Source organism: Haliotis cracherodii, unplaced genomic scaffold (genome assembly GCF_022045235.1).
Source record: "Haliotis cracherodii isolate W230 unplaced genomic scaffold, xgHalCrac1.p SCAF_5, whole genome shotgun sequence".
Classification (NCBI taxonomy): Eukaryota; Metazoa; Mollusca; class Gastropoda; order Lepetellida; family Haliotidae; genus Haliotis; species Haliotis cracherodii.
In genome coordinates, this window is record NW_027266308.1 from 40,722,662 (window position 1) to 40,737,621 (window position 14,960).

The window sequence follows — 14,960 nt, forward strand, 5'->3', positions numbered from 1 at the left end:
GATCATGAAAGATATTGCCATTAACCACAAAGAAGAGAGGAGTGATCGATATTCAGGTGTTTAATTCCAATTTCCATTTTCATTACAAGTGATGCTTTTCTTCCAGTGTGTTTTGTAATTATTGACGGGGACGTCCCTGTAGCTTGTCTGTAACATATAATCAATAGCAAGTATGTCAGGGGACAAATTAGTCTTCACCATTCAGTCTGTATGATAATTCTGACCAGAGAGATGAGAATGAATACTGAAGGAGATTTTGCTACTTTCAGCTTCTAACAATGTCACCTGAAGATGTAAATGAGCCTTAAATATTCTGACACCCCTGTGCACAGATAAACCTACGGTGTTTTGAAAAATGAGGTCATATTATTATTTGTATGGAACTGGGTGTTTTATTTTTGTTTGTTTTTTGTTTCAACATGTTAAATGAGAAAATTAACGTACATGTCCCTAAAGTTTCATAAACATTATCCCCTGAACACATACAATACGCAGTGATAAGTGTTGTTATCTCATCATCAAAACAATTTCATTTTTATAAATAGATTTATTTATTTTATTAAAAAATTTAGAAGAGTCTTCAGATACATAAAAACATATGACATCTAGCACGCTTCTTCATGTTGCTTGAGAAGACCCCAATTAATGTCTACTTCTGACAGGTCTGCGTGATGGTTGTGGAGGTTCTTAAACTTAATTGGAATGTCATTCTTCGTGTTCAGAGAAGCTGGACGTCCACTGGCATGATGTTGTCATCTAAACAATGGCGTGTCTTTGTGGCTGTTTTTGAGGTATATTGATAGTCAGCATGAACCAATATTCTTCCACCCCTAGTTTTGAGCTAACTGGGAAGACACCATTGGCTCAAGTCATCCTGGACATTATGTAAGAGTATCAGACTATGATTATGTAACGGCCATAAAACTTCCGAGTCCAGTGATGGGATTCGAACCACGGACCTTCTGATCCGAGGTCGGACGCCTTGTCCACATGACCATAGAGGTTAACCCTGTCTGCAAGCTGACAAGGTAAGGATGCCATCTGTGGGATGACTCCACACCCTGTTACATACTCCCCCGTCAACAGAAGGCACGTCCCGGGCTGCATAGTAGGGAACTGAGGCTTATTTTGCTCAAATCTAATATGAACGTGCTCAGACCCACTTGGGCGCCAATGTAGAGGCCATAAAATTTCCGAGTACCGTGATGGAATTCGAACCACAGACCTGATCCGAGGTCGTATGCTTTGTCAACATGACCAAAGAGGTTAACCCCGTCAGCAACATGAGCAAGCTGACAAGGTAAGGATGTCATCTGTGGGACGACTCCACGCCCTGCTACAATTACATGGACATAATCAAAAAATCTTGGTGATCAGAAACCCTAATTTGATAGAAAATTCAACACTGTCTGTCCCGAAAGTGAATAACTGATTCAGTGACACTAACCATGGTTATCATCTGCATGTTGATTTCAGCTTTGTGTCATTCACAGTATTAGCTCTCTCCAACTGCAGTATGTATGTAAATGTCAAGTAGATTACACATCACAGACTGTTACATTCCTGTGAAGAATTAGGACACTGAACCTGCTCAAAGGTTCAACTGTACGGATTGATTTTCAATGTGGGACAAATTGATGGCATGTGAATTTCTATATAGATTTATACATACAAACTCATGTTTAAGTTTGTTTGTTGTTTAATGCCACACTTAGCATAGTTGTCTGTGTGTCATCGTATCCTGACAGCATCGGAATTTGCTCATATTAGCAATCACTGGTTTGTCTTGTCAGTGATTGATTGATTTGCAAAACACTCAGCAATATTCCAGCTATTGTAAATAATGAAGTCTGGACCAGATGACCAAGAGATTGACATCATCAGCATTGATCCACGCAATTGGAAGACAATGACATACATCAACCAAGTCAGCAAGCCTGACCACCCGATCCCTTTAAGTCACCTCTTACGACAAGCATGGTCGCCTTTTACGGCAAGCATAGGTTGTTGAAGACCTATTCTATAAGACCACCTCTGATATTTAAGAGGTGATATGTACGGATACAGATGATGATGGCGAAGAAGACGACGAAGATGATGAATGAAACACTACAAAGGAATCGTAATCATGACTTAACTTTGTTCAATTACAACATGCCTAGGGCTTGTACAGGTTCTTACTATACAAATATGCTGATGAATATAGACAAGAGACATACACATAGTGTGTTGCAGCACCACATGAATATCACTGTAACCAAGCTGCAACAATGAATAGGGTTTTTTTCTGTTTTTTTTTATTTTATGAAAAACACCACACTCAGTATTATTCCAGCCATATTACGGGGGTCCTTAACAAATCGAGTCTGGACCAGATGATGCAGTGATTGACATATTCAGCATTGATCCACGCAATTGGGATACAATGACATGCATCAACCAAGTCAGTGAGTCTGACCACCCGATCCGGTTAGTCACCTCTAAACAACACCCCAGGGCATATTTTCATACTAAACAAAACCCCAGAAGATATTTTCATACTAAACAACACCCCAGGACATATTTTCATACTCAGGTATACCCAAGAACATATTTTTATACTAACCAACTCCCCATGACATATTTTCATCCTTAACAACACCCCATGACATATTTTCATACTAAACAACACCCCAGAACATATTTTCATACTAAACAACACCCCAGAACATATTTTCATCCTTAACAACACCCCATGACATATTTTCATACTAAACAACACCCCAGGACATATTTTCATACTAAACAACACCCCAGGACATATTTTCATACGAAACAACACCCCAGGACATATTTTCATACTAAACAACACCCCAGGACATATTTTCATACTAAACAACACCCCAGAACATATTTTCATACTAAACAACACTCCAGGACATGTTTTCATACTAAACAACACCCCAGAACATATTTTCATACTAAACAACACCCCAGAACATATTTTCATACTAAACAACACCCCAGGACATATTTTCATACTAAACAACACCCCAGGACATATTTTCATACTAAACAACACCCCAGGACATATTTTCATACGAAACAACACCCCAGAACATATTTTCATACTAAACAACACCCCAGAACATATTTTCATACTAAACAACACTCTAGGACATGTTTTCATACTAAACAACACCCCAGGACATATTTTCATACTAAACAACACCCCAGGACATATTTTCATTATACTAAGCATTATCCCAGAAAACCAGAACAAATTTTCATACTAAACAACACCCCAGAACATATATTCATACTCAACAATACCCCAGAACATATTTTCATACCAAACAACACCCCAGGACATATTTTCATACCAAACAACACCCCAGGACATATTCTCATACTATTCAATACCCCAGGACATATTTTCATACCAACCAACACCCCAGGACATATTTTCATACTAAACAACACCCCAGAACACCAGAACATATTTCCAAACTAAACATTTCCTTGCATAATAGCAACCTTCGTTTATTTTTAAACCCTGAGAAGCTGAAGGGCTCAGAATGAATGGTTACAATCAACTGTAAGCCAAATAGTGTACATTATAACATTCAGATGCGTTCAACATGATTTGACACATAATACTTCATATTGTACTCCTGACCCTATCATACGTCTGTCTTCATGTGCAAATCTAGGTAGCAGAGGGAACAATATGGTGTGGGAGTATACACATCACACCACCATGACTCATCCACTACATCCCCCATTCAAAAAAACACAAGCCCATGTAAACAGTCTCCTACCTCTTGTGCCCAACACAAGTCCAACTCTTCCAATCAACACCCAGTATCCAAACTACAGCAAGCAGACGGCGCCAGGTACAAGTTGACGTCTGCTCCAACAGCGATGCATTCAGCCACCCTCTAATGCTGGAACCTTCCCATGACTTATCTACAGGAAGTTAGCTCCAGACAACTGTGCAGCCCGGACTGATCACACGCTTTCGTCAATATGTTAGCAGTGTTTGGGCAACCATCCCATGGAAACACTGAACTTCCAACTGGATTGCTAATTACTGGCCATTACGTAGCAGCAAATTGTAGCCGGTTATTCTGTCTACAAGTCAGCACCAGCAAACGGTTAAGGTAGAATGTGGAACAATACTGTCCATTCCACATTATTGATCCAAAGCTTCATTCACTTGCAGGATGCTTACAAATGCAGAGGCATGAATATTTTATTCAACTTGTGCATCTGTTCATGCTTTTGGAGCAACACGATTACCTTATTATGACTTTCACTGCCAAACCAATTTCTTATCATTGAGAACCTTTCATATAGAATTTCATCAATGACAAACTGTAGAAGACCAACTGGTTTGATTTATTGGAAATGTAAACATGGACAGCAATGTAAACACGTCCAAAGCCATAACGTTCCCAGATGGACATGTTGAAGGCAAGCTGGGCTGAAACTAGGAGCCAGGGTAGACCCAGCATTTAATGAAACTAAGACCAAAGCTCCTGCTGGGACCACGGGCTGGTTATCAGTAATGGATGACCTCCTCCTCTGAGAATTATTTTATCCATGTAAACAATTAGTGCAAATAGTTTCGGCATTACTTCATTATTGTTTAGGTCACAATACCTGCGAACCCTCCCTTCAACAAAAAACTAAAAATACTTTATCCAGATTTCACACTTATTTGTTTCTGTCAACACATCACATGCAAAAATATTTGGTGATTACTGTGTAAAAACACAGCAACAACACTAATATGACATTCACTATTTTGTCGAATTGATCAACCACAGCTGATTTTGTGCATAATAATTCTAAAGTTCTGTCCCTTGTCTGAACTTCTGAGATTCAATAAAAGGGTCTTTATAACTTGTTATTAACCAAGCAATCACATTAAAAGTAATTCTTTGTGCATCTGACTGATCACGTCAAAACAACCTTTCATGAAACCAATCAGTGTGTCGCTTACGAGATCACAGAAATGAAAGTCCGAATCTGTTTTCAAATCATGCAAGTTTGAAAAGGTTAACCTGAGGCGTTCCTAACTACCGTTACGGGCTGTATGGCAGACTCCGTCAGAATCACTGTCTATTGGATCAACATTTGATAGGGAAGAGAGTTTCCACAACCAATGGGAAGTACTGCCATACAATCTCGGCCATCTATTAGACATTCCAAAATTTTCTTTTGTTCAGTTTTCACAGTTTTCATAGCAGAATGTTCTGCTATATTAATTTAATCTACTTGTTACCCTCACATTTTTAATACTGAAACTGACTACTATAATATTTTTGAACAGTGGTTAGTATTTGTATGATCCGCAATGGTTTTGATATGTTTTGAGTTAAATCAGCAAGTCTGGGACAGATGGGTCTTTACAATTAACATGCAATATCATTCACAGAGCTATTTCAATCCAATTCATTATAACCTTGTCCTTATACTTTCTGGTACTTGATCAATATTAATACATTCTACATACATGTGTGAGTTTCAGGGGAAAACAGGATAACAAACCACCTACAGATACAGATACTTTAATTTCATCAATTATATTCATAACGATGAATCACATTATCATGATTATCCCAAACAGGTCAGATAGAGTGAGTTCACTGAGTTCACGCCGCTTTTAGCAATATTCCAGTATTATCATGGCGGGGAACACCAGAAATGGGCTTCACACATTGTACCCATGTCGGGAATCGAACCTGGGTCTTCGGCGTGACGAGCAAACGCTTTAACCACTAGGCTACTCGATCGCCCCTATAATTATAAGGACTAGTGGACCAGAAGGGAAGCAGGTCTTAGATTTACCACCTTGGTGAAATGATTCAATGGGATGTCTACCCTGCAATTTGTTACTGAGTTGTGATTACTGAAGTCAACAATTAGAGACAGTCAACAGGGTCAATAGATAATATAATACCTTTTTTATTTTTATCTTTCATATTTCATATACCTCTTTCTATAGTGCAGAGAATCAATGAAGTGTAGAATATAAATTGTATTTGTATCTTTTTTTTTTAAAAAGACTAGCAGTTAAATAATTACAGCTGCACAAAATAATATTTATCCACACATGTGCATATTTGAGTCTAAACAGTGAGTGAGTGAGTGAGTGAGTGAGTGAGTGAGTGAGTGAGTGATTATGGTTTTACGCCGCTTTTAGCAATATTCCCGCAATATCACGGCGGGGGACACCAGAAATGGGCTTCACATCTTGTACCCATGTGTCTAGACAGTATCTAGACAGAGGTACAACACATCAAACTGTACAGATGTACAAAGTACATACATCCGGTCATCTCACACTTCAACATGACAAAGACATATTCAGGATGTCCTAGATAGATAATTTAATCAGGACTGTAAAGTAACTTTGCATGTTTCCAAACAGTTCAGGCATTATTTGTTTTCAAAAAGTATTGTAGACATAAAGCAAGTGTAAATCAACATTTCATATCTAAATATTGCTTACCAATATTACATACAGTACTCCACTTCTTATAGGGATGTTTTTTATCTTTCCATGATACACAAAAGAGATGTCAAGTATATATTTAAATAGAATGACATATCTGATTATCCCTATCAAAATCTGAGCCACATATAGTCAAGTCTCGTTAATCCGACACTCATTAATCCGACAATCGGCTTTATCCGACACTAATGATGGGAACCGATTAAATCAGTGACTATTTAGACCCGTTAATCTGACAGTCTCGCACTCCGACTCCGACACACCTAATTTGCAACGAATTACCTAAATCACTCATTAATCAGTCTTGTTAATCCTTCACAGTGATCATCGTACTCCGCGAGTACCCGCCCGCGAGTACCCGCCCGCGAGTTTGATGCGAGAAGAGTCGTAGTTTCCCTCCGTTGGCTGTCAAGTAACATTGAGATGGTTCCATTGCAATTACACACCAAGAATACTGACTGTCTCCAACCAGCCTTTAAAATATTCAAAAGTACACTGAAACATGTATAGGATCTGTATTACAATACTTGGCAATACAAAATACACATTGTTTACTTCCTTTATGAAAGAGTATACCTATTTATCATACCCCCTTGTCAGAATGATTGAAGATCTGATTGGTTCGCGTGATCTTGATAAAAAAACCACTCAGAGGGAAATACATTCCTCATTTCTTAGTATAATCACTTATACCCCGCCATGAACAAGACAGGCTGCATGTGGATCTGGGAGATAGAATAAATCCCTTATACCCAGTTCAAAGCAAAAAGCTGCATGCATTTTCCAGGCCAATAAAAGTCACGTGACATAACACATGTTAATCTCAGCTCAATCGAACAGCTGTACTAAAAAAATGTCGGTAAGATAAATTCATTGTAGCTTGGTCTACGTGTTGTTTTATGCATCTTTCGTCTAAGGTTTTATACCTCTTGCCTCCTAAAACCTAACACGGGACGCAAAAAACCTAATGTACCCCTCGTGATACTGCTGCAACTTATAGGAAATAGGGATAAATCTGGCCAACCACGTCCAGCAAATCAGCTGGATGGAATCCCACTAGTTTTCCTGCTTCTCTTTGTGGTAGACTTGGAACAGTAAATATGGAAAAAAGTTCATGGCCTTTTGGCATATAGAGATTTGCATCGCAGGGAAACAAGCGTATCGAGATATATATTATAACATGGCCTTCCTTATCACTGCCTCCTGTAAGTGAGTGAGTTGAGTGAGTATGGTTTTACGCCGCTTTTCGCAATATTCCAGCAATATCACGGCGGGGGACACCAGAAATGGGCTTCACACATTGTACCCATGTCGGGAATCAAACCTGGGTCTTCGGCGTGACGAGCGAACGCTTTCACCACTAGGCTCTCCGACCGCCCCTGCCTCATATAAAGCTCAAACAGAAATTACCTGCACACAGCAGGTCAGTAGCCAATGAGAGTTGTACCGCACAGCCATACCTTGCAAGTGTTCGTCTCATGTTAAAACTGTATTTTCTGTATGGGACACTATGGAATGAGATGAAGATTTTACGTACTTGATGTTTGGCAACTTTGTGAATGTACAGATAAATATAAATGTACTGTTAAATATTGATAAACAGCTTGTCTAACTCATTCACATAACTATCCTTGGGCCTGTGCAATATTAATATTTTGAGGACCGGCTTTTGATTCATATTGTCAATTTTCCATTTCTGATTCCATGGCAGAAAAAAGCAAAATTCTGCCTAAGCTCTGCTCAAATAGTGATTTTCTGCAAATTTGGTACATTTCTGCATGAACATGATGGAGAGGACAATCTCGTTAACATTCCTCCACCGTGGAATACAGTGGGGGGACTCTTCAATCCAGCTTGTAGATTTACCAGTACACCAGATTATGCATGTGTTATTGTCTCATATAAGAGGGGAATTTCAAGTTAGACAAGGTCCCTAGTAGCCTATACTTGTGGTATAAGGCTAGTACCGTATCTGCCCTATTAAACCACCTGCTCCTATAAGTGGCCTCCAAGACAACTTCTAGACCAATCTGTAAGTTTTATAAGTGCCCCTTACTTAAAGCCAACTATTTATGCGAAGATGTGTATTGTCCTATGTATGTTTGAGATTTATTTTACTGAAAACTGAAGCATAAAAGGGGTATAGAATTGCCTAGTCAACACACCAAGCTTAGACTTTTTCATGGGATCCACTTGGCTTTTGGCAATAGCTTTCTAGGTGCGATTTCATACTTAAGGACATTAAAATTTAAGGAGCCACTTTGATTTAGGCCTTCAAACAAATTAATATTTTAGAAAATAAACAAGTATTTGTCACAAAGTGCCGAAATGTCCCCCGCCTGTATATATACCACAGTACCAAATATGAAGACAATCCAGTGTTTAGTTCTTGAGATATTGCAGCAACACCGTTTTCCAACTCCAAAAGCAGATTTGCCTGCTGTGACCTTGAAAATGGGGACAAGGTCACCAAAACCGACTGGTGTATGCGGTGTCTGTATATACACTATAGTTCCAAATATGAAGACAATCCAGCGAATAGTTCTTGAGATATCGCGGCAACACTGTTTTCCAACTCCAAAAGCAGATTTGCCTGCTGTGACCTTGAAAATGGGGTCAAGGTCACCAAAACCGACTGGTGTCTGCGGAGTCTGTATATACACCATAATTCCAAATATGAAGACAATCCAGCAATTAGTTCTTGAGATATCGCGGCAACACCGTTTTCCAACTCCAAAAGCAGATTTGCCTGCTGTGACCTTGAAAATGGGGTCAAGGTCACCAGAACCGACTGGTGTCTGCGGAATCTGTATATACACCATAGTTCCAAATATGAAGACAATCCAGTGTTTAGTTCTTGAGATATCGCGGCAACACTGTTTTCCAACTCCAAAAGCAGATTTGCCTGCTGTGTCCTTGAAAATGGGGTCAAGGTCACCAAAACCGACTGGTGTCTGCGGAGTCTGTATATACACCATAATTCCAAATATGAAGACAATCCAGCAATTAGTTCTTGAGATATCGCGGCAACACCGTTTTCCAACTCCAAAAGCAGATTTGCCTGCTGTGACCTTGAAAATGGGGTCAAGGTCACCAAAACCGACTGGTGTCTGCGGAATCTGTATATACACCATAGTTTCAAATATGAAGACAATCCAGTGTTTAGTTCTTGAGATATCGCGGCAACAAACAGGTGGGACGTACGGACGTACGAACGGACAGTTGTGAATACTATATCCCCCGCTTCGCGCTTTCGCGCGGCGGGGAACAAATAATAAGATATAAACAGGAATGAAAAAATTCCAATTGTCCTAATGTGTCTGAACAACAAACTTGCTGAAATAAAGACAAGTCATTGAACAATTACCCTTTTCGAAAGACCATCACTGGGATTCGCTGAGCCAATTAACGGGTACCTGAAACAATACTGCTGCTGCCTTTTCACTTTATTCCAATGTTTGTTTTATGAATTTGCCTGGATTTCCAAATATTCTTCTATGACTTGAACATGACACTATTGTGAAAGTAAACGGAGAATGTGCACATGACCAGAAATACATAAACTTGTAGCATTACAGAGGATAGCATCAGAAGCAAGACAGACTCCGGTATCACTGTAAGGAGTTACACTACACCCTATTAGGGAAGTCATGATGTCGAAGCAATGATGTACTCCAGTTCCTTTCAATATGCGAAATGTTTTAGTTGCCAAGCTAAATTTATTAATGGGAGTCAACTGGCAACCAAGCAATAAAAAAGGTTGCAAAATGGTAATGTAGGTTGTAATTGTGCCAACCTCGAGGGCTGCTGGTAGCTATTATATAACATGTTATAGTTTCCCCGAGGTATGAACTAAGTTAGTTAACTTCTGCTCAATCTCTGCAAATATAGTTCACTTGTTGCTTCTGGTTTTAATAAGTACCCCCCTTTATCATGTTCCTAAGTTTCCAGGGTACGTATTACAGAGAATATGGTAAAGGGATTGGCAAGTTTATGTCAGTGACTTGGTAAGTTGTCTGTGTGTCATCGTATCCTGACAGCATCGGAATTTGCTCATATTAGCAATCACTGGTTTGTCTTGTCAGTGATTGATTGATTTGCAAAACACTCAGCAATATTCCAGCTATTGTAAATAATAAAATCTGGACCACACAAGCCAGTGATTGACATCATAAGCATCGTTCTACACAATTGGGATAAGATGTCATATATCAACAAAGTCAGCAAGCCTGACGGCCCAAATCCATTAGTCGCCTCTTACTCTTGTCAAGAACAATTACACACCCAGAACACTGCTAAATGAAGCTGACTGCGGCGATAAATTAAACAACAAACAAACAAATATTGTATTGGGAAGTATTCAATTACATATCAGTGACAAGACAGGAACAGCTTTGAAGTTATCACAATGCTAATCATGCTACCTATCTCAAGGAAATTGTATATTATCTCAGACACTGACAATCCTAAGTCTTTTTGGTGATAGTATAACCTTCCACAGCTACGACTCAAGGTAACTGATAGTCGAAGTGATACTTCATTGTGCATGATATCAAGGCTAAGTCAGGAGGTTATCAACTCACAGGGATGAGCATAGGCTGAATCTAGTCCATAGTTGAACAAACTGAACAAATGAATCGCTGCCATAAGGGCATTTAAATACCGGAGACAAATACATTATTTATTATTCATATTTCATAACATTTCTAAATAAATAAAGTTTACCTGAGTCAGTTTATACTCCGAAACGTTGTGTTCCTCATAACAAAGAAGCTGAGATCCATAAATAGTCTTCTTTATATGTATCACTTCTAAAAGCCTTTCAAAGACTTAACATTTCTAAATGTTTCAAACAAGAAAGCTACAAGGCACACAGCATGTCCAAGATTATCATCAGTTTCTCATACTGAATTTTTTATCAGTTTTGTTCAGGACAGATGTGTAAAAATAGGGTGTGTAGGATTATGAAAATATGTGTTTAACTGCTTGAATATTTATTATTTCTGATCAATGTTTGTTTGCTTATTTGGATAGCAATAACACTAAAAGATTCATATTGGAAAGTTATTGGTGTCCCTTGGTCAAATTGGTTAATAACACCAGAACAAAATTATCGAATATCTAATAAGTTTGATGTGCATATCAACTGGTCATGTTATCCTTGACCTACAAAGAGGAGAGGCCAGGTATCAGAAAAATAGTGTAAAAGGACCCATATTCATCAGTTATTTAGGCTATAAACCTATTCTGTTTGAAACTTTGAGGTAGTTTGTCATTGCTTCAGCCACTGCTCAATAATACTAAATGTTACTTACAACCAAACATGTTAGCATGAGGTTTTCAATTTTATGTTTAGATGCGTTTTAGAGAGGCTGACAAAATTTGCTGATTTGTGTGGCCTGTGCTATTTACTACTTCCCTAGACTGAACCTAGCAAGAGTAACAGTTGTTGAACTAACACGTGATTGGTATAAATACTGCTCACCATCTTGAAAGAGTTTAACCATAGCTCTAGTAGATCAGATGAATTTTTTGTTTACATATGCCTGGTTCATCATGTACAAATTATTCCTATGTGAAGTGAAGTGGCCCTAAAATCAGAAGTGGTTATCGCTCATTAACCACTTCAGATATAGAAAAATTAACCAATCAAATTAGATCATCCTTCAATGTGGTTTTAGAAAAGTTATTATAAGTTATTAGCAAAGTGGGTCCGTGGAGACTGATACGTTTTTCTGATACCTGGCTTTTCCAGCGTTATATAAATGTTGCATTGTCACACAATAAAACTTTATTGGAGTCTTGTTGTTATATGGTCACCCGGGTTTTAATGTAAACCAAGTGAACCCGATGTAACAACCACTTTCAATTAAAACACAGACGACCCTGATGGTCCCTGACAGCTGGAAACAAAATTCTCATAGTTGTTATCATAGGCATTGATGGGTATTACAACATACTGATATTTGCCTGGCATTCAGCAAACACAGTGAGGGATCTGAGAGACACCACACATCTCTTCCATGAGCTTTTTAAATTGCAAACAGAAAATAAATGAACATTCTGAATCATAAAGCCTTTGCATATGTTACAGAATCTCAGCTTCGTGATTTATTTTGAGGAGGTTACAGCATGATACCTGACGGAAATATTGACTTTTAGGCAATATCCATCTGTAGGTAATACAATACACAAGCAATCTGCTAAAAATAAAAATAGATCTACATCTCGTCCATGTCATATCATATGGTTGAAAATCATCCCACACCAAGTGCTTAATATTCATTAGGAAGTAATATCACATTTGATAGCGGAATCCGAACAAGAGCTCATTCTGCATAATGCAACTGTATTGCCATAAATATTATTCATTATACTCGATCAAAGGTATACTTACAAAGAGAAATATGTGGAGTATTAGACCACGGCCTTACTTTCCAAGTTTCAAGAGAATGAACAAGGTTGACATTTTACGTCAAAGGGAAACTACTCTAAATAACAGAACATAGGGTCATACCACGAAAAATATGATTTGGTGAAATTATGTTAGTTGCGTGCTTGTTGTCCAACACTGCCAATGACTGAACTAAAACGTGTCATGGCCATCTTTAGCAAGTCACCCTACTGCTGTAGCTAAAATGTGAAATCTTTGTTGTTTATCCACGCATGGAGGATGGGGGTGAGGGTGGGAGTGAGTATAGTTTTACGCTGATTTTAGCAATATGTCAGCAAATTCAATTCAAGATATCTTGAAATAAGTTATACATATCCACAAATGCATTACATATATCTTTAGTTCAATTAGAGATATCTTTCATTCTATAAGAGATATCTTTAATTCAATTCAACATATAATTAATAATTTTGATGATATCTTTATATCAATTATTGATATCAGTAATCTAATTTAAGTAACATTATTAATGTAACATCTTTAATAATGGCAACAATTGAAGATATCAATAATTAATTATTGATATCTGTATTTAGTTTCAAGATATCAGGAATTGGATTGTTGACATCATAACAAAACATGACATTTTGATACCTTTAAATCATATTTTGATATCAATAATCGAATTTAAGATATCAGCAATTCTTTTCAAGATTTCAGCAATACGCTTCACCATATCATTAATAAATTTCGTGATATCTTACATTTTATTTCAGATATCTACAATTATCTGCATTTAAGATATCTTCAATTCCATTCAAGATATCTTCAATTGGATTCAAGAAATCTTCAATTCAATTCAAGATATCTTTAAAACAATTGAAGAAATCTGTAATTCCGTAATAAATGAGAAAACGGCTTGCCATACTGGTGATCAGTTAGTATTTGATTGTTTCTTGTTGAACTCCGCACTCAGCAGTAATCCACCTATATGACGGCGGTTTGTAAATAATGGAGTCTGATCCAGACAATCCAGTGATTGACACAATGAGCCTCGATCCACGCAATTGGGAAACGATGACATCCATCAACCAAGACAGCGAGCCTGACCAACTGATCCTGTTAGTCGCCACTTATAACAGGCATGATCGCCTTTTACGACAAGCATGGGTTGCTGAAAACCTATATATAGTCTCTATCCCGGACCTTCGCGGATCAGTTAATGATTCTGCCATAGTGATACTATTTCTTTGACATACAGCAAAAAACAAATATCACATTTTAGACTAGGGTGAGTTGCGAACAGTGTATTTGCAAAATTCTAGAAAATGCAAGGGGTTGAAATTCACTACTTGCCAAACCAAACCGATGTGATGAAATATAGTTATCTGAACATATAACATCGAAATAAATTTAACAAATAATGAATTTAAAGCGTCAACACCAGAAAATAACCAGTCTCGATTTTCGACTGAAACAGTATCTATTGGGCGTAAAAGGCAAAATAACAGTGACAATTATATTAATTGATCACTGAAAATCATATATATATTCGTATTGATTTGTATATGAGCCGATGGCCTTCAAGACATTGAATAAAACACTTACCGCGACCTGTAAACAAACCAGACAATCAAGTGATTGACCAGACATTGTGACTACAAACGATCTGCTCTGCACAAGTGCAGAGATTCTGCTTCTTAAAAAGTAAACAAAACACCGTTTAAGTTGGGGTAGTTTTAATGTCGCAGCCCAGACATTTCTTTATATATAGTAGTGGCCAATATTTAAAAATGTTCCTTAGCTTATGGTTAAACGTGGATACTTCACTCCACCAGCAGAAACATCGACCCAGTTCAATTAAATATGAGTCTCAACCAGTCTCGATTATCCGCCGACACATATTCCTTTGGGCGTAAAAGGCAAAATTATTTGCATGGATTACTGAGTATGAGAAAAAAACGTGTTATTCCACTGAGTGAAAAAAGCACCTATTGAGGAACTACTTTCTGCATCTCAATGTCTTTTGTATGACTTTATACTGATGTTTGTGATTTACAACTG

The 14,960-nt window shown here is 37.9% G+C and overlaps 1 protein-coding gene across 4 annotated transcripts in view; it reads right to left on the reverse strand.

The window, feature by feature from the left end:
* The window catches only part of LOC139441936 (CSC1-like protein 2), an 82,881-nt gene extending 69,905 nt beyond the window's left edge, over window positions 1-12,976 (reverse strand). For 3 of the 4 annotated variants that reach the window (XM_071222686.1, XM_071222685.1, XM_071222682.1), the window contains exon 1: window positions 12,900-12,976. The gene's annotated coding sequence lies outside the window, so the exon portion shown is untranslated. Of the gene's footprint in view, window positions 1-3,800; window positions 4,156-12,899 lie in introns of those variants that run through there. The other variant, XM_071222683.1, reaches the window with a different exon arrangement.
* Window positions 12,977-14,960: the final 1,984 nt, after the last annotated feature.